At 37.7% G+C, this 25298-nt stretch overlaps 1 protein-coding gene across 7 annotated transcripts in view; it reads left to right on the top strand.

The window, feature by feature from the left end:
- The window catches only part of EHBP1 (EH domain binding protein 1), a 255661-nt gene that overhangs the window by 122979 nt on the left and 107384 nt on the right, over positions 1-25298 (top strand). The gene's annotated exons all lie outside the window — the stretch shown is intronic.

Consider the following 25298-nt stretch of genomic DNA (forward strand, 5'->3'; position numbering starts at 1 on the left):
CCTCCTGGCCTTATCACCCCTAACCACCTCTGCCTTTGTCCGGAAGGATGTCCAGAAGGTCTCCAAGTCTAATTAGCATATTACCATTTTATTAGTATAACCTGGTGCATGGGTGGGGGCTAGCTGGTCTTCCCTAAGAGGGTCCCAGATCATTGTAGGGGGTCCTTTGGAGGGCAGGGCCAGCCTGAACTAGGGGCCTAGGGCAGTTTGCAGTCTGGCCATGTCCCCATCGGGGTTAGGGTCCCTGCTGGGGGGGTGTGGCCAGCCTGGGTGATGAGCTAAGGGCCATTTGGGGGCAGTTTGCAGACCAGCCAAGCACCAGGCTTTGTCCAGTAGATGTCTTTTATAGGATTGAGGAACTTTCCTTCTATTTCTAATTTTCTAAGAATCTTTATGAAGACTAGAAGATATTGGGTTTTATCAAATGTTACATCTATAGAGATGATCAGTTTTCTTTTTATTTATGTATTTATTTTAAAATATATTTTATTGATTTTTTTACAGAGAGGAAGGGAGAGGAATAGAGAGTTAGAAACATCGATCAGCGGCCTCCCACACATTCCCTACTGGGTATGTGCCTGCAACCAAGGTACATGCCCTTGATCAGAATCGAACCTGGGACTCTTGAGTCTGCAGGCCGACACTCTATCCACTGAGCCAAACCGTTTAGGGCCAGTTTTCTTTTTAAATCATTAATACATGAATTACATTGTTTGATTTCCAGTTGTGTTAAATGATAGTTTTTAACTCAGTGAAGTTGTATATATTAAATATGTATGTTAATAGGCATCAATAAAGTGGTTTTTAAAAAAATAGTTTCACAAAAGTTAAAATCTTGACTCATAATACTAGTGGCTCAGTGCACAAAATTCGTGCACATCAAAAAGGAATTAATTAGAGGAAATATTTTAATATTGATATTTGCCCTTTCTCTGTAATAGAAGTATCAGAGATTAAAGAAAATTAGTAAAATATATATGAAAATCTTCCTCCTGTCAGAGTCTGGGGCATGCCACAGGACCTAGAGTCAAGTCCCCACCCACCCACCTGTGCCTCTCAAAATCACACGAGACCCAGACCCAGCTAGCCCCACCTCCGTCAAACCCCACCAGGTTGGGGGTGCAGCCTCAGGTCCCCTGGCCTGGCACTGGGTGGGGGGACACAGCCTCAGGTCCCCCGTCAAGCTCCGCTGGGTGGGGGGGGCGCAGCTTCAGGTCCTCCGGCGCACGCCAGGCGGGGGGCACAGCCTCAGGTCCCTTGGCCTGGCACCAGGGTTCCCTGTCAAGCCCCACCAGGTGGGGGGGACAACTTGAGGTCAACCATCAAGCCCCGCCAGGCAGAGGGCACGGCCTGAGGTACCCTGTCAAGCCCCACTGGGTGGGAATCGCAGCTTAGGTCTTCCACCCCACCCAGCTCAATGCAGCCTCAGGTCCCTGCTAGATCACTTGTTATGGGAACCGTGCCTCCGCTGTGGGCGCAGCCATTTTGTGACAGTATGATGGTTAATTTGCATATTACCTCTTTATTGTATAGGATGAACATGTGTCAGAGGCTTTTTAAATGAGGGACCAGAAAGTTGTTAGAATCCAGTCAAATTCAATTCCTAAGAATAAGCACATTCTAGATCAGAAATGATGGATGCAAACTGACTTTTTGGTTGGAGAGGTTGTTCCTTCACCAGATTAAATTTATTTACATGTCTATGGATAAGAATTGTTTGCATTGCTATTGATTTTCCTACAAGTTAACTTAATATCAATAACAGTAGTTTTCAATTTGGCAATGTCTGTAGATGGTTTTTAGTTATCACACTGGGAGGGTGGTGTTACTGGTATCTGGTGTATAGAGGCCAGGGGGGCTCCTAAATATTTTATAGAGCCCTCCACAACAAAGATTTATCCAACCCAAAATGTCAGAAATGCCAGGGTTGAGAAACCCTATTGTTTGTTGTAAAATAACTTGGTTAAAGACAAAGGCACATATGCCTATAGGTTCAGGTGCAGTTTTTAGCTGCAAGTTAAGTTTATGTAATAGATATACAGCTATTCAGGTCATCTGTTTCTTCTTGAGAGAACTATGGTAATTTGTATCTTTCAAGGAATTTGTCCATTTCATTTTAGTTGTCAAATTTATTGCTATAAAGTTGTTTGTAATTTTTTTTTATTATGTTGTTGATACTTGTAGAATCTGTAGTTAAATTACTGTCTCATTTCTGATGGGTAATTTTTGTCTTTATTTTTTCCTTGATCAGTCTGGCTAAAGGTTTACCAGTTGTATTTTCTTAAAGACCTAGCTCTGTTCGTTCTCTCTCTCTCTCTCTTTCTCTCTCTCTCTCTATTTCTATCTCTATCTCCCCCCCCCCCCCATTTCATTGATTTCTATCCTGATTGTTATTTCTTCTTAGTTGCTTAAGGTGGTAGCTTAAGGAATTGATTTGAGACCTTCGTTGTTTTCTGATATAGCTATTGAGTGCTCTATATTTCCCTGTAAGAGTTGTTTTAGCTACATCCAACAAATTTTGACATATGTGTGTTTTCACTTTAATTCAGTTCAAAATACTCTCTAAATCTTATTAACCATTGGCTATTTATGAAGTGTTATTTAGTTCCAACTACTTGACATTTTTCTAAATATCTTTCTCTTTTTTTGGTTTATAGCTTAATTCAGTGTGGAATTCCACTCCACTTCATATGTTCTAAATTCTTTGAATTTATTTAAATATGTTTTTATGATCCAGAATGTAATTGTCTTAGTAAATAAATATTCCAGATGTAGTTGGGGAGTGGGGGGAGTAGAATTTGCCTGGGCAGAAATTTGTTCATTTCATTCACCTGATAAACCCCAGGTGTCTAGAATATTGCTTTGCCTTTTTGTTGAATGTATAAACATATGTGCTATATTAAATATTTAACTCAAAAGAGTTGAATCTGGTGCTGAGGACCCAGAACAGAGGAATTACTCAGTAAATTCTTATGAGCAGAATCTTTATGGCACCAAGCTAGGTCATAGCTTGCTGAAAGACTTACTTAATTAATACAGGGAACTGAGTAGAAATTCTAAGGTTTATACCAAAGCACAGTTGTTTTTCCAAGTACTAGAACAAAAATGTTTAGGATCAGAAAGTAGAATTGAAAACTAGCAGGAGTAAACTGTGATCCTGTTTCCCAACTGCATCAGAACCACCCTTTATCTACTGAATCAGAATTTCTAAGTGTGAGTTTGATTTTATAAAACCTCTCAAAATAGCTTTAGAAAGTTGGATAAAGCTTCTTAGGGATGTTTTTGTGACATAAAGAAACGTCATCAGGTTATGTTTTTAAACAAAATCTTCACCCACTTATTAAGTTCTGCTTTATGGCAAGTGTTGTAAACTCTTTAAGAAAGGGACTTGTTTTGCCTATCATTATATTGCCAATCCTAACATATAATAGATGTTAAATACATTTTTACTAAATGAAAAAGTGTACTAACTTGTGGCAGTTTGGTAAAATTAGACAGAATAGTTGAGGAGTTTTGCTAGTTTTACCTTAAGTTTCCTTATGGGGCAAATCATTAAACCTCTTTGGCTCAGTTTCATCTCTTTTATCTTTAAAAGACATGCCAGGTTTTAAGGTGCAAGCTAAAATAGCTGTAGGGTCCTCTTGTGAGCTATTAGCTTGGAAAATAGACTTTACAGGTTACTAAAAACAGGTTCTCAGTAATGCATATTGCCTAACATTTACTAAGTGCTTAGTGCATTACAATCGAATAAGTGAAACTTAATTCACTCCTCTTTTGTTTGTTTTATAAATAATAAAACCAAAAACCAGAATGGATGTTATTAAGGTTAATATCACACAGCTTTAAACTGCATCTCCAAAACTAGAATTCAGGTCCTTGGATCTAGTACGGTGTTTTTCCCCCCTCTGTAATATTTCAGTTCTGAGGCAGCTACAGAGAAAATGATTTTTAGGGTACTGAGTCCTCTCTAAGATCCTACCATTCCTGAGATCATACCACAAAGTAAGTTGTATATTTTGCCTGGAATCCCATTGCCAAAACCACTGACTATGCTTTTTAATGAGTAAAGCAAGTTACTTAGCTTCTCTATCCCTTCTTTATCTCTATAAAATAGGGATAATAGTGCTTATCTTAGAGCTGTTGTGAGGATTAAATGCATTAATATATGTAAAATCTGCAGAATAGTGCCTGATATATAGTAAATTCTGTAAGTGCTAGCTGCTGCTGCTCTTGCTGCTACTATTATCATTTTTGTTACTGTTATGAATGCTTTTGTCTGTACTTTGACTCTCCCCCCCTCCCCCCCACATTCCAAAAAGGCATTAGATTATTTTCTTGGTTTTTTTTTAAAGCTTTCCTTCCTTTTGTAGCAACTTTCAAATTATAGATGTGGTGGAGATGTATAGGGTTAGTGGAGATTGAAAAAGAAGAAAAGTTCATGATTCTTGGCATTGATAGATTTGTCTTTGTTTCCAGAATACTCTTGAACATAGGTGTCTAGCATGTATACATGTTGGGAGGTAACAATGAGGTTAACAATCTCCTAAAATGTAAGAAGACTTTTCAACAGAAGTTTTTTGTTTTTTGTTTTTTGTTTTTACTTTTAAGAAATGTGTTAAATATGAAACATATATAAATTTATCTTTTGGAAAAGAGTATGGGGAGTTTTAAAATTATTTTATTTTACAAGTTACCTAGGTTCTTTGGTGAGATCAAAGCTGTAAATGATTGGAAACCACTAGTATATACAGAAGTGAGCAAGTATAGGTTTATAGTTGTTCCTATGGAAAAGGACATGCAGGTTGTGATTATTAACTCAGCCCTGGCCACTGTGACTCAGGCGGTTGGGCATCGCCCCATGCGCCGAAAGGCTGCTGGTTTGATTTATGGTCAGGGCACATGTCCCTGTTGTGGGCTCGATCCCTGGTGAGGCAGCTGATTGATATTCTGCTCTCTCATAGATGTTTCTCTTTCCCTCTCCCTCTCCTTTCCTCTCTATCTTAGAAAAATAATAAAAATATTTAAAAGTAAATAAATAAGAGCTGTATTAACTCAAAAGAATGTCACAATGCAACTGTAACCCTACTTTTGCCCATCCTTGTATGTTGAAGGAGTTGGAGAAGAAACACTTCTTGTATTATATATGTCAAATTAACTTTTAAAGAGCTTCATTAAACCCTGTTTTGTTTAGGTTTTTGTTTGTTTGTTTGCTTGTTTTTGTTGTCTGGGCAGAGCAGTTATTTTATTTGTTGTGAAGGAAGCTGGCCACAGATTATACACATGGTTGGAATAATAGTTACAGGGAATGCTCATTCTCTCTAGTACCTACCCCATAGTGTTCCTGAAGGAAGGAAGATTGCCAGATAGCAGTGGGAGCATCTTCTGCTCTGTATGCCAAGCACACAGCTTCCAGAGTACTCTCAAGCCTGCTTGCTTGCAGATTTGTAAACAAAAAATAGGAAAGGATCCAGCAATGCAAATCATTTTTAGTACTCTAAGATATTAATAGATATCTTCAATATCTATTAATTGAGTACACATCTATTTTTCTATATTGTATCACTGTATTAATTCCTTGTAAACTTTAAGATTTAACTTCAATATAGAAAAAGCTATTAAAAATTAGCAGTGCACTTTAAATTGCCATTGATTCCTTCTAGCATTTATACTATATAATCCTATATAATAAAGAGGTAATATGCAAATTATCTCACAAGATGGTTGCCTAAAACCAGGCTGGCAGGGGGTTACCAAATGACTGAAAACCAGGGACGACCAAATGACTGAACAAGCAGGCTGCGGGGAGTGACTAGGCCAGCAGGGGGGTTAGTGAGGGAGGACCAAATGACTAAACAGCAGGCTGCGTAGGGCGACCAGGCCTGCAGGAGGGTTAGTGAGGGACTACTAAATGACTGAATAGAAGGCTGCATGGGGCGACCAGGCCAGCGGGGGGAGCAGTAAGAGGCGACCAGGCTGGTGGGGAGGTGGGGGCAGTTAGGGGCAATCAGGCTAGTATGCAGAGGCAGTGAGGGGTGAAGAGGCCGGCAGGGGAGGGCAGTTAGGGGTGACCAGACCAGCCAGGCAGGCAGGTGCGCAATTAGGAGCCAGAGGTCCAGGATTGTGAGAGGGATATCTGACTGCCGCTTTAAGGCTCAGGTCTAAACTGGCAGTGAGACATCCCCCAAGGGGTCCCAGATTGGAGAGGGTGGAGGCTGGACTGAGGGGACCCCCTGCACCTCGGTGCACAAATTTCGTGCACTGGGCCTCTAGTTACGTAATAATGAAAAACCACAACTATCTAGATTTCTAATTTGAATATGTAAAAAGTATGAATTGTGGGGATTCCCACTCTTAGTTTATTAGTTTCAGTCCTAGGTCCACCTCTACTAGAGATCATTTCATCACTAAGATGAATCTAGTTCCTAGTCCAGGGCCTTTATAAAAATAAATGCCATAATTGAATAAATGAGTAAATATCTGCCTTGATGCTGATCCTCTTTGCTAGGTGTTCTGTAAATGTAGTCTGTGGAGGTCCTCATGAGATAGTTTGATAGGTTTGTGCAGTAAAGGACATTTTCATAATAATAGCAAGGCATTATTTGCTTTTTTACTGTGTTGACATTTATACATACTGGGCAAAAGCAATAGTGGGTGAAACTGCTAGCACTACCATGAATCAAGGCAGTGGCACCAAACTGTAGTTGTTATTGTATTCTTTCTTGATGACCATGCACTGTCGTTAAAAAACCAACAACAAAAAACAAACCAAATCTTAATAGAGTATACATTCTTCTAATATTCTGTGTAACAAAATGGGAAGTATGCATAAACACTTATACTTCACATCAGAGTGCTATCATCATAACCACAGAAAACTTCTGCTCGTTTGAATTGTAAGCTTGGTTAAGAGCCTGCATCCAAGAACACCATTTGAAAGAATGACTGACAAGCTATGGTTATATTGACTTGCTTATTTGGTAAATATTTTCTCAAAAAGGAACAAAATGAGCTTGTCACTTCAAAGGAAACAACTGACAGTATTTTGTTGCCAATGATAAAATTAGAGCTTTCAAGCAAAAATTAGAATTTTTGAAAACTCATATCTGCCACTTTAAGCTTAAGATCTTCCCAATATTTAAAAGACTTTTATGAAGAGATTTGTGATTAGATTAAGAAATGTAACCTTTTTAATGGTATATAATGAAATGTTTCAACATTTGGAAGATTGTACAATTCAGGGAATAAGTATTTTCCAAGTGGCCAATGGAAGATGTTTCAAAATTATGAATAGATAAAAATTCATTTCAAAGTGCAAGATAGGTCAATGGATTTAGTATAAAAATTTGAAAAAGGTCATCAATATGATTTTATATTTTACACAGCAACTAAACTTTAAGAAACTACTACTTGTGAGTTGTAGTATCAAAAGACAATATCCGCAATTTAAAAATTACCCTTCAAGCGGAATCCGGTTTGGTTCAGTGGATAAAACGTAGGTCTGCAGACTGAAAGGTCCCAGGTTTGATTCCGAACAAGGGCATGTGCATTGGTTGCGAGTACATCCCCAGTAGAGGGTGTGCAGGAGGCAGCTGGTCGATGTTTCTCTCTGTAAAAAATCAATATATTTTTTAAAAATTACCCTTTCAGCTATCTACACTAATAAAAGAGTAAGATGCAAGTTGACCATACCTTTGCGACATACACCAGCCAATCAGGTGTGAGTATTCAAATTGACCCAACAAAGATGGCAGGTTAATTTGCATATGCAGGCGCCAAGTGGCCAGGGGCAGGGTGATGATGCAGGTATTCTGCACCGCCCCAGCTGCTTCGGGCCTCTGGGCAGTGTGGGAAGGCGGAAAGGTGGCTATGGCCAGAATGAAGGTGGTGCTGGCAGCTAGGGGAAGGAAGGTCCATTCTTGCACGAATCTTCGTGCATCAGGCCTCTAGTACTAGTATATTTGTGTCCTGGATTTTCTTCATTTACTTCAAAACAAGTCATAGCCCTGGTCGGCATGACTCTGTTGGTTGGATGTTATCCAGTGCACAAATTCATGCATTGGGCTTCTCCTACATAAATAAATGTTTACCTATAAAAATATGTCTCACCGAAACCAGTTTGGCTCAGTGGATAGAGCGTCAGCCTGTGGACTGAAAGTTCCCAGGTTCGATTCCGGTCAAGGGCATGTACCTTAGTTGCGGGCACATCCCCAGTAGGAGGCATGCAAGAGGCAGCTGATCGATGTTTCTCTCTCATTGATGTTTCTAACTCTCTGTCTCTCTCCCTTCCTCTCTGTAAAAAATCAATAAATATATATATTTTAAAAAGAATATATCTCTATTATTTTTCCCCAATATCTCTATTGATGTTTTTCCCACAGACTTTGTATCCAAGTATTCAATGTGAAAATTTCTTTTAAAAAAAAATTCTCACTGTCCCCAGATGACCCATTCAGCTACTCTGACTACTTTGCAGCAGTAATAGGCATTTCCAGTTCTGTTTTAACATTACATCTAATTGAGATCATGATAGTTTAGTGATTATGGTTCTCCTGAGAAGCATATAGGACTTCAAATTCATTTAATTTTTAAAATCTTTTTGTTAACTGACATTATGATCCAGTTGGAATCCATTTATTAAATAACTATGCTTAAATAGTTGTAGCATCTGTAACTTTTACTTTCTGATTTTTTTTTTCTTGTGATTTGCAGTGGAATTTTTCGATCATAAAAAAGGTAAAAGGATCCTTTACAATTAATTCATGTGTGCCCATTGTTCAGTTTAAGATAAAACAAGTATAATTGAAGCTTCCTGTGTAACCATATTAATTTTAAAGCACATTTTAAATTAAATAATATAATTTCATTTTAAATTTGAAACATTGGACTGTTCTAAGTACAATACTCATCTGGTATTTGAAGACTCTCCCCTGATTGGTACCTCTCAGGAAACAGAGTTAGGGAATTCAGTAAAACAAAGTTTTATATATTCTATGGTAAATTCTGCTTTCTATTTCTGTTGTCAACTAATAGTAAGAATAGTGGATGGATAATGATACCTGGTGGAAGTATTATTCTGTCTGTGCATATGGTCAATAGTAATTACCTCAGTTATTTTCTATTGGTAAGAGATACCAAATTTAGATTATCACAGAGCCTGGAGCTGTATTCCACATTTTCTGGTGAGAAGGGAATAATGGCGGGATTCTGTCTTACTTCAAATGGCAAATGATGTCTGCATCCCCCCCCCCCCCCCCCCCCCCCCCCCCCCGCACTGGAAACTTACCACCTGTACTTCCATATTGACATTCCTCCATAATCACACCTTCAAATTTGTTTTTGGCTACATCTATTGTGATGGCGTGACAGAAAAAAACTTCTGCCTTAAGATCAGTTATACTACATTTTCAAAAACAAATAACCAAATAATCAGTATGTTCAATGATGGTAAGAGATCAGCCAGATGTTGTTTTTAAAAGGCTTTTCTTATTAGTGAATCTATAAAAATGATCAATTATTATATCTCATATTGATGTTTTGCTGATTTTTCAAAAGAACAGCAAAAGTCTTTGGAGCTACTCTGGAATTTTAAATGCATAAATCAGAAACACACAAAAAAAGACTGCTGTTCAATGTTTTGAATCCCCCAAGATGTAGTTAACCACCCACTCGGGGCATGCTTAGACTTGGTTGGTAATTACAATTGAGCTGTAAAATATTTTGACAGTTTCCAACTGTTGTGTACATGTTAGTCATTTGGTGGCAAATGCAATTTGGTGAGGTTTTTTGGTGGGACATGTTTAATTAAGAATCTTTCAATTAAGTAGTATGGCACATTAAGCATTAATACAAAGTTTTGTAGCTATAAACTACTTATACTTTCTATCCAAAGCAGTAAATATGTTTCCTTAATAACACTACAGGGTAGTGAAGCTTGCCATGCTTTTATGCCTCTCCTTTTTTTTTTTTTTTTTGCAAGCTTTTACTTGTCATATAGTAAAGCATAACCACCCAGTACTTAATTTGTAGCCAGAACATTAGGATTTTCCTAGGTAAATGAATTCATAGCAAATAAATCAAATTGCTTATAATAATTACAGGACTAAAAAAGAGAGATTGGATAAATTTTTGTTGCATGTTTTTATTCTCTTTTTATAACAACAAAGCTCCTAATAATAAGCTAATTTGGGCAACATGACATTTCCTAGAAAGAGTCAAACATTTGAAATCAAGGCATGTTGTCTATTTAAATTGAAGAGTATAACTGAATCATTTTTAAATCTCTAACTTTAACTATGGCTATTGGATAAATCATTTTCAATATTACATAGAGCCAAATGATAATGGAAAAAGTTTAAGCCTTAATGTATTCAAGAATAAAACAGTAAAAAATATCATACTCAAATCACTTGAGAAAACTATTATGTAAAGGTTATAGTTGTTCCCTTGGAAATCTTCAGACATTTTATTCTTTCTGTTTTGTTGATATGAGTTTTGATTAGTAAGCCAGCAATATAATAAAGATTCTTAGCAAAAAAGAAAAGAAAGAGAGAGAGAGAGAGAGAGAGAGAGAGAGAGAGAGAGAGAGAGAGAGAGAGAGAGAACACTCATGTACATGGACAATGGACAAGTGCGTTGATTGCAGGGTTGGGGTGGAGGTGGAAGAGGATATAGAGGGGATAAATAGTAATAGAAAAATAAAATATTAATAACAAGGATTCTTAGGAAAAAAAATGTTCTGTGAATTTAGTTCATTAGTTCTTAAATCTTTCTAAGTTTTCCTTCAAAAACATATTAATATGATCTGTAAAAATAAAACCAAATGTTATGCTGAATTAACTTGTACTGAATCAATTTAGGCTTTATTTTGAAATGTGTAATCAGTCTTCCCAAATTATCAGTGTTGGGAAATGTATTAAACAAACCATCTTTATTTGCTTTTGTAATCTATTATATATATTTAGTAAGCAAAAGTACTGAAATGAGGTCAGAGAAAGAGCAGGAATAAGCTGCTAATTACTGGCTCAAATTAGAGAATAAGGTAATTAAGAATATTCATTAAACTGTATATACTTTAAGAGAGTGAATTTTGTTGTATGTAAATTATCCTATATAACAAAAGAGTGATATGCAAATTCACCATCACTCCAACACATAAGAAGGCTGCCCCATGTAGACACAAGATGGCTGCCACAAGATGGCCAGCAGGGGAGGGCAGTTGGAGGGGACCAGGCCTGCAGGGGAGGGCAGTTGAGGGGAACCAGGCCTGCAGGGGAGGGCAGTTAGGGTTGACTAGGCCAGCAGGGGAGAGCAGTTATGGGTGACCAGGCTGGCAGGGGTGGGCAGTTAGGGGTGACCGGGCCAGTAGGTGAGGGCAGTTAGGGGCCATTGGGCCCACAGGGAAGCAGTTAGGTATCGATCAGGCTGGCAGGGGAGTGTTTTTTGGGTGACCCAGCTGGCAGGCAGAAGTGGTTAGGGGCAATCAGGCAGGCAAGCGAGCAGTTGGGGGCCAACAGTCCTGGATTGTGAGAGGATGTCTGACTGCCTGTTTAGGCCCGATCCCTCAAGGGGTCCAAGATTGGAGAGGGCACAGGCTGGGCTTAGGGACACCTCCTCCTCCCCGTGCACGAATTTCGTGCACCGGGCCTCTAATATTAAGAATAAAAGAAGTACTGAATAAGATAACACACTGGTTAAGACCTTAATATTACTCTTTAAAATTACATTTTACCTATGTAATTTTACTTAAATAGTAATATTAAATATTGTGAAGATATCCATCTTCCCTAGATTCTTAATAGATTTTATGCAACCACGATAAAACTGCAAACAGAATATTTCTTGGGATAGTATCAAAATGATCCCAAAATTACTAAGAAACACTTTAATGTTTAAGGCTAACATTAAAAAACATTTTCAAAAGAGATGATGGTTAATGACATTTGATTATCCCTACAAGATATTAATGCACATTATAAAATAACAATGTACTCCAGTTTTGGTCTCAGACAAAGCAGCCGTTATGATGTTGATTTCTAAGAAAAACCAGATTTCCATTTATTAACTCCTTTTTAAGGAGGGAGTGATGGTGGCCAAGAGGATGTTCACATGCCTAAACACCCCAAGCAGACAGATAAGAACACGCCTAATCTTCAAGTAATGAAGGCCATACAGTTTCTCAGATCATGAGGCTATAAAGGAACAGTTTTACCTGGAGACATTTCTACTGGTGACTTCCCAGAAAGTGATCCAGTATCTCTGTAATCACTTCCACCTGCTCCCTGAGATCCTGCCTGCCACTTTGCACCACAGCTAACATGAAACTGGCAGGGAGTGAGCGACCGGCAAGACTCACATGAGGGAAAGCTGACTGAGGCACCTACAGAAGGAGTGCTGTGCCCCCTGGTGCTAACAGGAAAGGTCAGGCCAGGGTTGGGTCAACAACCAAATTCCAATTTAGAGGCAGATTTGTTTATGGGTGTGGTCAACCACCTCAGTAAAGTTGAGGGGATTATTTTGTGTTAAATAAACTTGTGATCAGAAATTAAAAAGGAAACAAAACAGTAATGTACTGCCCTGGCAACTGTTGCTCAGTGGTTAGAGCATGTTGGCCTGTACACTGAAGGGTCAAAGGTTCGGTTCCCAGTCAAGAGCACTTACCTGGGTTGCAGGTTCAATCTCCAGCCTGGTCAGAGCTCATACTGGATGCAACCAATAGATGTGTCTCTCTCACATCGATGTATCTCTCTCACCCTTCCTCCCTTCCACTCTCTCTGAAAATCAATGGGGGGAAAATCTTCTGATAAGGATTAACAAAAAAACAACAACAATTGTACTGCTAAAATGAGCAGATTACTAGAGCAGAATGTCTAGCCCAGAAATAACATGGTATCATTCAGACATGCATATACACTTACATAATAGTTTAATATACAATAAAGAAAGCATCACAGAATAAAGAAAGCATCACAGAAATGTTATTCAGAAAATATTAGGCTAATAATTTGGAACCTTGATTCATGCCATTCACCAAAATGTATTATAGAGAGAGGAAAGTGTTAAAACATTAAATTTTAAAAAATATTAAAAAAAAGAAAAAACATATTATTTACCAAATCTCTGGAGAGAAAATAAGTTTCTGAAACCAAAGATGCAAAGATACCAGGAAAGATAAAAAGTTGACAAGTTGGACTATATAAGAATTAAAAATGACTGCTATTAAAAATAAAAATTATAGGTAAGGAAAATTTCCATGAATAGTAAAACAGATGAAATGTTATTTATAGATCATTAAAGAAAATATTAAGTGAGAGGGTTAGGGCTCAAACCGAGATCTTAATGTAAAGTCTGTGTATGCTCTGAACCACTCTGTGTCCTTTTCTTATGCAATCTATTCTTTTGAACATAGCTTCTTCCTCATAACAGTGTGTATATGGTTTAGTTATACTAAATTTGTAGAATTAAGCTTATTTTCATTTTTTATAGAAAAATCTGCCATAAAATGAAATTACATAGATAAAATGTATGTGATTTTAAGGGCAGCAACTCTTCCCTGTACTATGGATTAATAATTGTTAGATTATATAAAATATAGGTATTGTCACTGAAAAACCACAAGAATGTCCTAGCAAATAAGAATATTTCTGGCAAAATTGCATAGCAGAACAAAATGACTAAAATAGAGATGGATATAACTCGCCTACTAAGCTAGGATTCGCCTATTCACATGTTCTTGCAAATGGGTTAAATGTTGATGAAAAGGAGTAGGAGCTTTCTGATAAAACAAATGAATTATATGTAAAAAACCCAGATTTAGAATATAAGCATGCTATATCTTAAAATTCATTCCCTCTTGAGTGTCTAACTTTTTCTATGTATATTTTTTTTTTTTTTTTTTGCTCTGTAGTCTCGCACTGTTGACTTACCCATCTACTGCTGTTTGTTGTGTGTGTGTTTTTTTAAGATATCATAATCCCTATATTTTAACCTAGTAATTGGAAATATTTGCGGTTTTTTAATAGTAATTCTTTTGTTTTATTTATAGAAATTCTAAAATGTTTACATGCTCTTTTATTTTATTTTTTTATATATTTTATTGATTTTTTTTCAGAGAGGAAGAGAGAGGGATAGAGATTTAGAAACATCAATGAGAGAGAATCATTGATCTGCTGCCTCTTGCACATCCCCTACTGGGGATGTGCCCGCAAATAAGGTACATGACCTTGACCGGGATCGAACCTGGGGCCTTTCAATCCGCAGGCTGATGCTCTATCCACTGAGCCAAACTGGTTTTGGCTGTGTGCATGCACTTTTAGAAATTGACTGACCTCAAAGGATTTTTACAAAGGAGTCATTATAAAATTATATAATATTACGGCTCACCGTCTTTCATCTAAATTTAAGAAAAAATCATCCACTAGAGAACTACTTTGCAAGTTAAAGGCAGTCAAATTTTTCATAAGTCTTTTATTCCTATTCAACTGACTTGAGACAATATGTGACTATTTTATGAATTCATAATTTATTGGTAAGTTTAACACATGTATTTTGCATGTGTGTTAAATAAGCTTTCAAATGAACATAAATAAAATGCATCAGGTGTGGGGGATTTATTCTTTTTGTAAGGTAATCAAGTAGCCTGTTAATGCTGGATGAAGACGTAAAACTGAGTCAGAGACAAAGGACTTTATTACTCACAGCATGAGCATTGGCATGTTTTTATCTGTTCCTTTGTGACTAAGTTCCATAGGGATCACATGAAGGGTCAAATGCATGCTGCACACACAGTGGGGTTGTATCAGCTAAAGAGTATTGCACTTGGGGGAATCCCCACTTTTATAGCAATCATTAAAAAAGCCTGTTCTTTGTCCCAGAGGGAGATGCTACCTCGTGCTTCAAGAATGACCTGATAAAGAGCAGTCAGGACTTTTCATTTTTGGACAAGCCAGCAAGATGCATAGGAGGCAGTAGAGATTGGCAGATGATAATAGTTTGTTCTTTTGTTTGTTTGTTTTTAGCAAGTGTGCTCTTTTTGATATTACTACCTATGTAACAATCATTGGGCCTGAAATTTCACTAACTCTTATCACTCCTTGATTTATACCTGTGTGTGTGTGTGTGTGTGTGTGTGAGTGTGATTTGATATGTATGCTATTTTGTTGTATTGTCAGCAAGCTTCAAAACCTCATATGTCAAATTTGCTGAAGGTGTTAATATCATAGATGTTTTTACACTTAAAAATGTCGAATTTTGTGCCAAAACAAAACAAAACAATTATTTGCAGGAAGTTTTAATTCATTACTTTATTTTGAAGAAAAGTACTTCGGGAAGCTTATGGTGAACATGCTCCATTTCAAGATACTTGTGAACAGTGGTTTAAATGCTTTAAAAGTGATGATTTCAGTGTGAAAGACAAAGAATGTCTAGGTCAACGGAAAAGTTTAAAGACCAACAATTATAAGCATTATTGGATGAAGATGTATGTCAAACTCAAAAACTTGCAGAAAGATTAAATGTTGCTCAGCAAGCAATTTCCAATCATTTACAAGCAATGGAAAAGATTTTAAAGGAAGGAAAATGGGTGCCACATCAACTGACCGAAAGACAAATGGAAAACCAAAAAGTCATCAGTAAAATGTTGCTTCACTGGCCGAAACAAAGTCTTTTTTACATCGAACTGTGATTGGTGATGAAAAGTGGATTTAGCCGGGACCGGTTTGGCTCAGTGAATAGAGCATCGGCCTGCGGACTGAAAGGTCCCGGGTTCGATTCCGGGCAAGGGCATGTACCTTGGTTGCGGGGACATCCCCAGTGGGGGGGGTGCAAGAGGCAGCTGATCGATGATTCTCTCTCATCGATGTTTCTAACTCTCTATCCCTCTCTCTTCCTCTCTGTGAAAAATCAATAAAATATATTTTAAAAAAAGAAAAAAAAGAAAAAAGAAAAAGAAAAGTGGATTTATTTTGAGAATCCCAAATGCACAAAATCATGCATTGATTCAGGTCAACCATCAACATTGACTACAAGGCCAAATCGCTTCTGAAAGAAGACAATGCTCTGCATTTGGTGGAGTCAGGAAGGTGTGGTGTATTATGATCTTCTAAAACCAAGTGAAATCATTAATACTAATTGCTACGGAAAACAGATAATCTATTTGAGCCATGCTTTGATGGTGAAACGACCAGAATGTGCCAAAACACACAGCAAAGTAATTTTGCTTCATGATGACGCACCATCACACGCTTCAAAACCAGTTAAAGACACATTGAAAAGCCTTGCTTGGGAAGTATTAACTCACCCACCGTATTCACCAGACCTTGCTCCTGCAGATTACCACTTGTTCCGATCAATGGCACACGCACTTTCTGAGCAGCACTTCAAAACATAGAAGAAATGGCAAACTGGGTCTCTGAATGGTTTGCTTCAAAACAAGAAAAGTTCTATTGGGACAATATCCACAAATTACCTGAAAGATGGGGCAATGTGTAGCTAGCGATGGACATTACTTTGAATAAAGCACTTTTGATGTTTCTCTTGAAATTATCATGTTTTCTTTGATTATAAAATTGCCATTATTAACCGGTACGCATAGTAAAGGCTGCTGGTCCAAATAAGGAATTTATATGTTCCAAATACTCTGTTATAGAATGGATTTTTTCATATTTTTTGTCATTTTTATAGGATTGGAATCAATCATACACTATTCTTTTGTTTTCCTAGCAAACTTATTATTACAGTGTTCACTTTCGTTAGTGACTAGGCAAGCCACCCATAAGGAAACTTCATGGGTTTAAATACTAGTATACCCTGAAGACAATCTTGTATTGTTCAGTATTCTCCATCTCTTCAACCTCTTTATTCTTTACTCGAGGCCCAGTGCATGAAATTCATGCACAGGTACGGTCCCTAGCGGCTGCCGGCTGCCAGCCAGGGCCTCCCTTCCCCCGGCTTCCTGATGCCACTGCTGCAAGCCAGGGCCTCCTTTTGCACCCACCTTGGCCTGGCACCGCCTGCTCACCTGCTCCACCATCCCGCCATGGTCCCACTCGTATTGGGGCCAGCATTGCCTCCACTGCTGCCCGCTGCCAGCACTGCATTGCCGATGCCTGCCATGGTCCACACCGTCTCCTGGTCAATCAAACTCCTGCCATGGGAACAGTTTGCATATTAGCCTTTTATTATATAGGATTAGTGATGCAACTAGGAGAATCATTTTGAAATTGGTGCTTTAGTTTAGGTTCTAACATTTAAACGTAAGCTATCAATTAGTCTTCTTATCATTTTGCTTTAATACACTCAAAGCTGATATTGGTTGATTTGGTCACTTAAAAATATGGTGTAAAACAGTGATTCTGAAGTCTTTTTGTCTCAGAACTCCCTGATGCTCTTTAAAAGTTGAGAAGACAAAAATTTAAAAATGGGCCTGCCATTTGACCCAGTAATAACACTTCTAGGAATATATCCTAAGAAAACAGAAATACCAATCAGAAAGGATGTATGCACCCCTATGATCATAGCAGCACAATTTATAATAGCTAAGATTTGGAAACAGCCTAAATGCCCATAGCAGATGAGTGGATTAAAAAACTGTGGTACATCTACAATACACAATGGAATACTATGTCGCTATAAAAAAGAAGGAACTTTTACCATTTGCAGCAGCATGGATGGAACTGGAGAGCATTATGCTAAGTGAAATAAGCCAGTCAGTGAAAGAAAAATATTACATGATCTCACTCATTTATGGGTAATAAAGAACATTGTAACCTGATGAACAAAAAGATAGATATAGAAGCATCGACCAGACTGTCAAATTACAGAAGGAAGGCTGGGGGGCTGGAGGGGTGGGACGGGGGCTAAGAGATCAACTGAAGGACTTGTATGCATGCATGTAAGCGTAATCAATGGACTCAAGACACTAGGGTGTGAGGTGAGGACATGTCCCAGGGGGTAGAGGAGGCCAGGGGAAGGTCAATCGTGGGGGAGGGGGGAGACATGTGTACTACTGTTTGTAATACTTTAAACAATTTTTTAAAAATGAAAAAAAAAGTTATTGAGAAGAAAAATAAAATATAAAAATAAAGTTATTGAGGAGCCAAAACCGGTTTGGCTCAGTGGATAGAGTGTCAGCCTGCGGACTGAAGGGTCCCAGGTTCGATTCCGGTCAAGGGCGTGTGCCTTGGTTGCGGGCACATTCCCAGTGGGGGGTGTGCAAGAGGCTGATCGATGATTCTCATCGATGTTTCTAACTATCCCTCTCTCTTCCTCTCTGTAAAAATTCAATAATATATATATATTAAAGTTATTGAGGAGAGAGAGAATTTTAGGAAGATTATGGAGTAAGAAACACCAGAAATCAGTCTCCTTATCTAGACAATTAAAATGACAGAATTTGTCTGATCTGTTTTGGAACTCCAGAGTCTGTTGAAACCTCTGGAACTCAGGGGAAGGGTTACATGGTAAACTGTAGTTGACTTTGATTAATTTCAGCTCCTTAGCTCAGCAATGCCTACTTACCTCCCACCTCCCAGCCCCATTACAGGCAGCTATGCACATATTCCTAGAGCAACCACACAGCTTGCAGGAAGCAGGGTAGTCAATAAGGACCCTAGTCCTCCATATATCAGAGATCTGTGTTCTGATTGATGATTACAGTTTTTGCTAACAAAAGTGCAGACATAAAGTTGGCCAGACATTGTTATAAACACACACCATTGTTTCAGGTCCTTCCTCAGACTAAAACAAGTTGTATGGGACTTAAAGGCTAGTGCTTTCCCCCACTTCATTTTCCTCTTTGGAGAGCCAGACTTTAAAAACAGTACAGCCAAGACCAGTTTGGCTCAGTGGATAGAGCGTCGGCTTGGGGACTGAAGGGTCCCAGGTTCGATTCCGGTCAAGGGCATGTACCTTGGTTGCGGGCATATCCCCAGTAGGGGGTGTGCAAGAGGCAGCTGATGGATGACTCTCTCTCATTGATGTTTCTAACTCTCTGTCTCTCTCCCTTCCTCTCTGTACAAAATCAATAAAATATATTTTAAAAAACACACACAAAAAAACAAGTACATTAAAAATCAAGTGCATACACAGGAGAAATTAGAAAATTACCACACATATCCAGAGAAAGGCAAAGGGCCAGAAAAAACTTAAGATCTTAAGTTTATACTCAAGCTAATCCATGGCATGGAGATGGCCTAAAACAATTTAATAAACAAACTAAACTGTATAATAAAAACCCAGTGGTTGTAACGCTGTAATGACCAAAGACCGGTCACCAGGAGGTGCTTTGATGGTCCCACAGCACTGGCAGGACTTGACGCTGGATCCCACAACGTGCCGGGTATGGTTTTTCTCATGTGATTTCGCACGTTGGGCCTCTAGTATGTAATAATAATAAACCCACAAATCCTGAGGAAATTATCATTCCACATAAAATTACCACATTATTTCATTCAGATACCCAGTTTGAACAAGAAAAACAAAATGTATGCAAAGAAAAGGGAAAGTATAGCCTAATTATAGGGGGGGAAATTAACCAAGAGAAACTGTCCCTGAGAAAGACCAAATGTTGCATCTACTAGACCAATACTTTAAAACAAATGTCTAAAAGATGCTCAAAGGATTAAAGGAAGATGTGAAAAAAAGAAAAAGAAAAAAAGATGTATGAATAAAATGGAAATACCAATAAAGAGAAAACCCAAAAGGACACAAAAATAAATTCTAGAGATGAAATACACAAAAACTGAAATTAATAGTTCACTAGAGGAATTCAAAGGCAGGTTTGAGCAAGCAGAACAATCAGTGAACATGAACATAGAACAATGGAAATTATAACATCTAAAGAACAGAAAGGAAAAATAATAGGGGCCGAACCTAAGGAACCTGTGGGACACCATCAAGTGGATCAATATACATTATGGGAATCCTGGAAGGGGCAAGAGAAAGGGGCCTAGAGGTTATTTGAAGGAATAATGGCTGAAAACTTCCCAATTGTGAGGAAAGATGATTATAAACACCAAGAAAATTAGCTATTTAAATATGAAGAACTCAAAGAGATCTTCATCAAGACATGATCTAAGGAAACTGTTGAAACACAAAGAGAATCTTGAAATCAGCAAGAGAGGTGACTTATCAAATCAAGGGGATCCTCAATGAAATTAACAGCAGATTTCCCATCAGAAACTTTGAAGGATACAAGGCAGTGGGTCAGTATATTCAAAGTACTAAAGGAAAAGTACTGTCAATCAAAAAATCCTGTATCTGGTAAAATTGTTGATTTCAAAGGTGAGGGACAAATTAAGGCATTCTCAAATACACAGAAGCTGAGGGTGTTTGTTTTAAATCCTGCAGGACATTAGATAGTAAATTGAAGCCATATGAAGAAATAAAAGTCTTAGTAAAGATAAATACATAGTTACAATAATTGCAAAAGTTACCATTATTATAACATAATATGTAACTCCATTTTTGTATTTTCCACAGTTTAAGAGATTACATTTTTAAAAAATTATTGATCTAAAATGTAGTATTATTGTAACTTTGGTTTACACACTAGGTTTTAAAGACTTAGTCCAAACCAAGATTAGAAAATGTATTAATAATGTTAAGAATTAATTGTATATTTGAATAGCAGTGTTGTGAATATGTTGGATTAAAAAGAAAGATCCTAATTCACCAACCTAATATTACAACATAAGGAATTAGAAAAAGAACAAACTAAACTAGCCTGGCTGGTGTGGTTTAGTGGTTTAGCATCACCTATGAACCAGAAGGTCATAGTTTGATTCCCCCAGGTTGCAGGCTCTATCCCCTGTGGGGGATGTGAAGGAGGAAGCCAATCAAAGATTCTATCTATTTCTATTTCTCCTTTCCTCTCTGAAATAAATAAAAAATATATATATTTAAAAGAACAAACTAAACTCAAAACTAGCATAAGGAAATAATAAATATTAGAGCAAAGATAAAGTAGAGAATAGAAAAGCAACAGAACAAATGGTGCTGTAACAGCTAGACATTCACATGTAAAAATATGAATCTAGACACAGACCTTACAAACATCACAAAAGTTATATCATAAACCTGAATGTAAAACACAAAACTATAAAACTAGAAGATAACATAGGAGAAAACCTAGACTACTTTGGGTATATATGTGTTTTATTGGTTTAAGAGGGAGGTTGTGGGCTCTATCCCCAATGTGGAGGGCATGCAGGAGGCAGCTGATCATTGATTCCTTATCATCATTGATGTTTCTCTGTCCTCCTCTCTCCCTCTCTGAAATCAATAATTAAAAAAAATATTTTAAAAAGAAAATATAATTTAATAGATATTTCAAATAATTAGAAATTGTCTTTTTTTTAATACTACACCAAAACTCACAAATGGCAATTTAAGTTATTTGCAGTGTGGAAACTGAAATAGTTCATTGGTCTGTCTTGCATTTTCAAATGGATATTTTATTGATGCATGATTTTAGAACTTCATGTATTGTTTCTTTGTAAAACATTGATTTTCCACAACTCTTGAAGATCTTCTAAATGTTGTCACATTTGATTACACAATGTAAAAAGTTAATATTAACACCAGTCTTTTCACACAAGTCCTTAAGTTCATCCTTTTCCTCACTTCTATTGCATGTGGGTCTATTTCTACTCTCTATTCTACATAATTATTAGCTACAAGAGGCCGGGTGCATAAGATTCGTGCATGGGAGGGGGGGTCCCTCAGCCCAGCCTGTACCCTCTCCAATCTCGGACATCCCTCTGGCAATCTGGGATTGCTGGCTCCTAATCGCTTGCCTGCCTGCCTGCCTGCCTGCCTGGTCACCCCTAACCACCTCTGCCTGCCAGTCTGATCACCCCCTAACTGCCTCTAATTGGTAACTTGCCAGCCTAATCGCCCCTTAACTGCCCCCCCACCCCTGCCAGCCTGGTTGCATCTAACTGCCACCCCTGCCGGCCTGCCCATATCCTAACTGCTCCCCTGCCGGCCTGGTTGCTCCCTAACTGCTTGTTCCCCTGCTGGCCTGATCACCTCCTGACTGCTTGGCTCCCTGCAGGCCTGATCGCCCCCTAACCACCTCTGCCTCGGTCCCCATACCGTGGCTTTGTCCGAAAGGAAGTTGAACATTCGGAAGATGTCTGGTCAACCAGGTCTAATTAGCATATTACCTACCCTTTTATTAGTATAGATGTTTCGTTTTAGTTCTGGTATCCTATTTTATATTATGCTTTCTAATTTAAAAACATTTTAACACTCAGTTCTATATTCTCTATTTTATATTCAATTCTTCTGATATGGGAAGTTTAACTGTTGATTTGTTACATGTCCCCATCTACTGCTGTTCAGTATTACACATCTTCTAGTTTATGCTGAAAAAGGTACTTTTTGATTTCTTGTTGAATGGGGGAACCACCATTTTTCATCATTTTAAAACCACCAATTCCAGTATTTTTCTTAAAGTTCTTTTGCTGTAAAACCTAACATTAGTGTGAAACATATACAAAAAAGTACATAAGACTTAATACACAGCTCAACAAATTATATTAAGTGAACATCTATTTAAACACCATAAGAGTTAAATCTTTGCAAAACTTCCAGAAGCTTTCTGCATTTGTGCCCGTTATCGTAAACTCTTTCCTCTTTCCTAGAGATAATCATTGTCATAATTTTATTGAAATCACTTTGTTCTTTGCTTTATAGTTTTAAGTATAAATCCTTAAGCAATATGCTTTAGTTTAACTAGTTCCTCATTTTCTTTTTATTTTATTGAATACATTGGGATGACACTGGTTAGCAAACATACACAGATTTCAGGTGCACAATTTTATAACACATTGTCTTTGACTGTGTTGTGTGTTCACCACCCCAATCAAGTCTTCATCCATCACCATTTATCCTCCCTATAGCCTCTTTCACCCCCTTCCTTTAATCCCTCCTCCCTCCACCCCCAAAATCACCACACTGTTATCCGTGTCCATGACTTTCTTGCTCTCTCTTCTTTGCTCAAATCCCCCCACCCTCCCTCACCCAGGCTGACCCACCCCCCACTCCCCAACAGCCTGCTCTCGATATCTATGAATCTGTCACTGTTTTGCTTGCTAGTTCATTTTGTTCTTTTGATTCCACATATGAGTGAAATCATAATGATACTTGTTTTTCTCTGACTGACTAATTTCACTAGCTCTCCAGGTCCATCCATGCCGTCGAAAAAGTTAAGATTTCCTTCTTTTTTACAGCTGAGTAGTATTCCATGGACACTCGAGTTGCTTCCAAATTTTCGCTATTATAGATAGTGTTACATTGAACATAGAGGTGCATGTATTCTTTCCAATTAGTGTTTCAGGTTTCTTTGGATAAATTGCCCGAAGTGGAATCACTGGGTCATAAGGCAGTGGGTTCCATTTTTAATTTCCACAGTGGCTGCACCAATCTGCATTCCCACCAACAGTGCACAAGGCAAAAGAAAGATTACAAAAATATTTCAACAACAGGATCAAAATTGCTCATGAATTAACTAGTAAGAGGTGATAGTTGGAGTTCAAAACTGATTCTGAGACTAAAAGACTAGACAATTGGGACAATAGCTGTATCATTTGCAAACATAATGAAAATGAAGCAGTTGTAAAGAAAGATTATAATTATGATTTTGAACATATTGAGTTTGAATTTTATATGACAGGAAGAACAGCCAGCTGGAAATGTCAACTTGAGATAGATCGAACTATAAATGTATATTTGGGAATCATCTACATGGAAGTGATAGTTGCAATCCTGGGAGTGATTCAGCTCAAAGTGAGGGGAGAGAAGGCTGTTTAAAGCAATACCTAGAGGGATATGTGCTTGTATAAGTGGAAGAAGAGGAGACAGCAAAAGAGAAAGCAACTGCCCTGTCCAGATGGCTCTGTTGGTTGGAGCATTGTGCTGTACACCAAAAGGTTTTGGTGTGATTCCCAGTCAGGGCACATACCTAGGTTACAGGTTCCGTCTCTGATTGGGATATGTACTGGAGGCAACCAGTTGGTGTTTCTCTCTCTCTCTCTCTCTCTCTCTCTCTCTCTCTCTCTCTCTCTCTCTCTCTCTCTTCATCTCTCATCTCTCATCTCTCATCTCTACATATTTTAAAAAGAGAGAGAAAGCAACTATAGTCAGAGGAGTAGAGCAAAAAAAATTGAGATTTATTGCAACTATTAAAATGTAGGAAATTTTGTAATAAGTTATTTGAATAGATTTTTTTGAAAAAGATTTTGTTGTTATTGTTAGTGACCTTACTTTCTTTAAATATATAATACGTTGTGTTAATAGAAATAATATATTAAGGTGATCTATATCAGGACATAGAACTGTTAAATGAAACAGTGGCCTCAAGTCCTATTTCTTCTCTACTGTCACCTCTACAAATTGGCTCTATAATCATGGTTGACATTTAAGTAGTTCTCAGTTAAACTGAGATCATTGAAATTTTGTATATACAGTGGCTTGATTGAGATAGAACTGGAAAGATCATCTAACTGAGCAGACTGATCATTCTAATCATAAAGTTATAATTAGAATAGCTTTTATGAAGTTCCTCTCTCTCCATGCATAAAAAGGACAACTATAATATCTGTGCCTTAATTTCCCAATATGTTAAATGGAGGGGCCTTCTCATACATTTGTCATTGCAAAAATACAAGAAATAAGTTTTAAGGAATTGTTCCAACATTTGAAAGTTTGGTTCTATGCTTAATGGCCAGATTTTTATGTCTTCCTTTCACCAGAAATAGTTGCATTGCCAAGAATTCTAAGTGCCCCATTTTGCACATAGGATATCAAGGTTACCTTATAGTTAAAGCTTTGTTTACAGAACGTTTTCTTTATTTTGGAGAAATTAATGTCTTTTAACACTATCAAAACACTCAAATATAAGAATTCAAGTGCTAATAATGCATTGGTGGCAATAATAATAATAATTGCAGTTAACATTTACTGAATAGTTACTATTTGCAACCCATTGGGCTAAGTGTTTTTACATGATTTTATTGATTTAGCAGTATTTACTGAGCGCCTACTATGTGCCAGGAACTGTTCTGGACACTTGGGATCAAATAATAAAAACGAAAATCACTGCCATCATAGCCCTTTTATTTATGAGGATGGTCAGGTAATAATCATTAACAATAAGGATATTTTGGAAATAACCAAAATAAAGTGTGCGGACCATAAAAATATAATAAGTTACCGGAGGGGGGGGGGGGAATAGAGCAAGGTAAGGGGGTGTCTGGAGAGCCTAGTTGGGTTTGGTGATGGAGATGGGTTGTGTTATT

This window comes from Pipistrellus hanaki (genome assembly GCF_964339955.1).
Source record: "Pipistrellus hanaki genome assembly, chromosome: 12".
Lineage (NCBI taxonomy): Eukaryota > Metazoa > Chordata > Mammalia > Chiroptera > Vespertilionidae > Pipistrellus > Pipistrellus hanaki.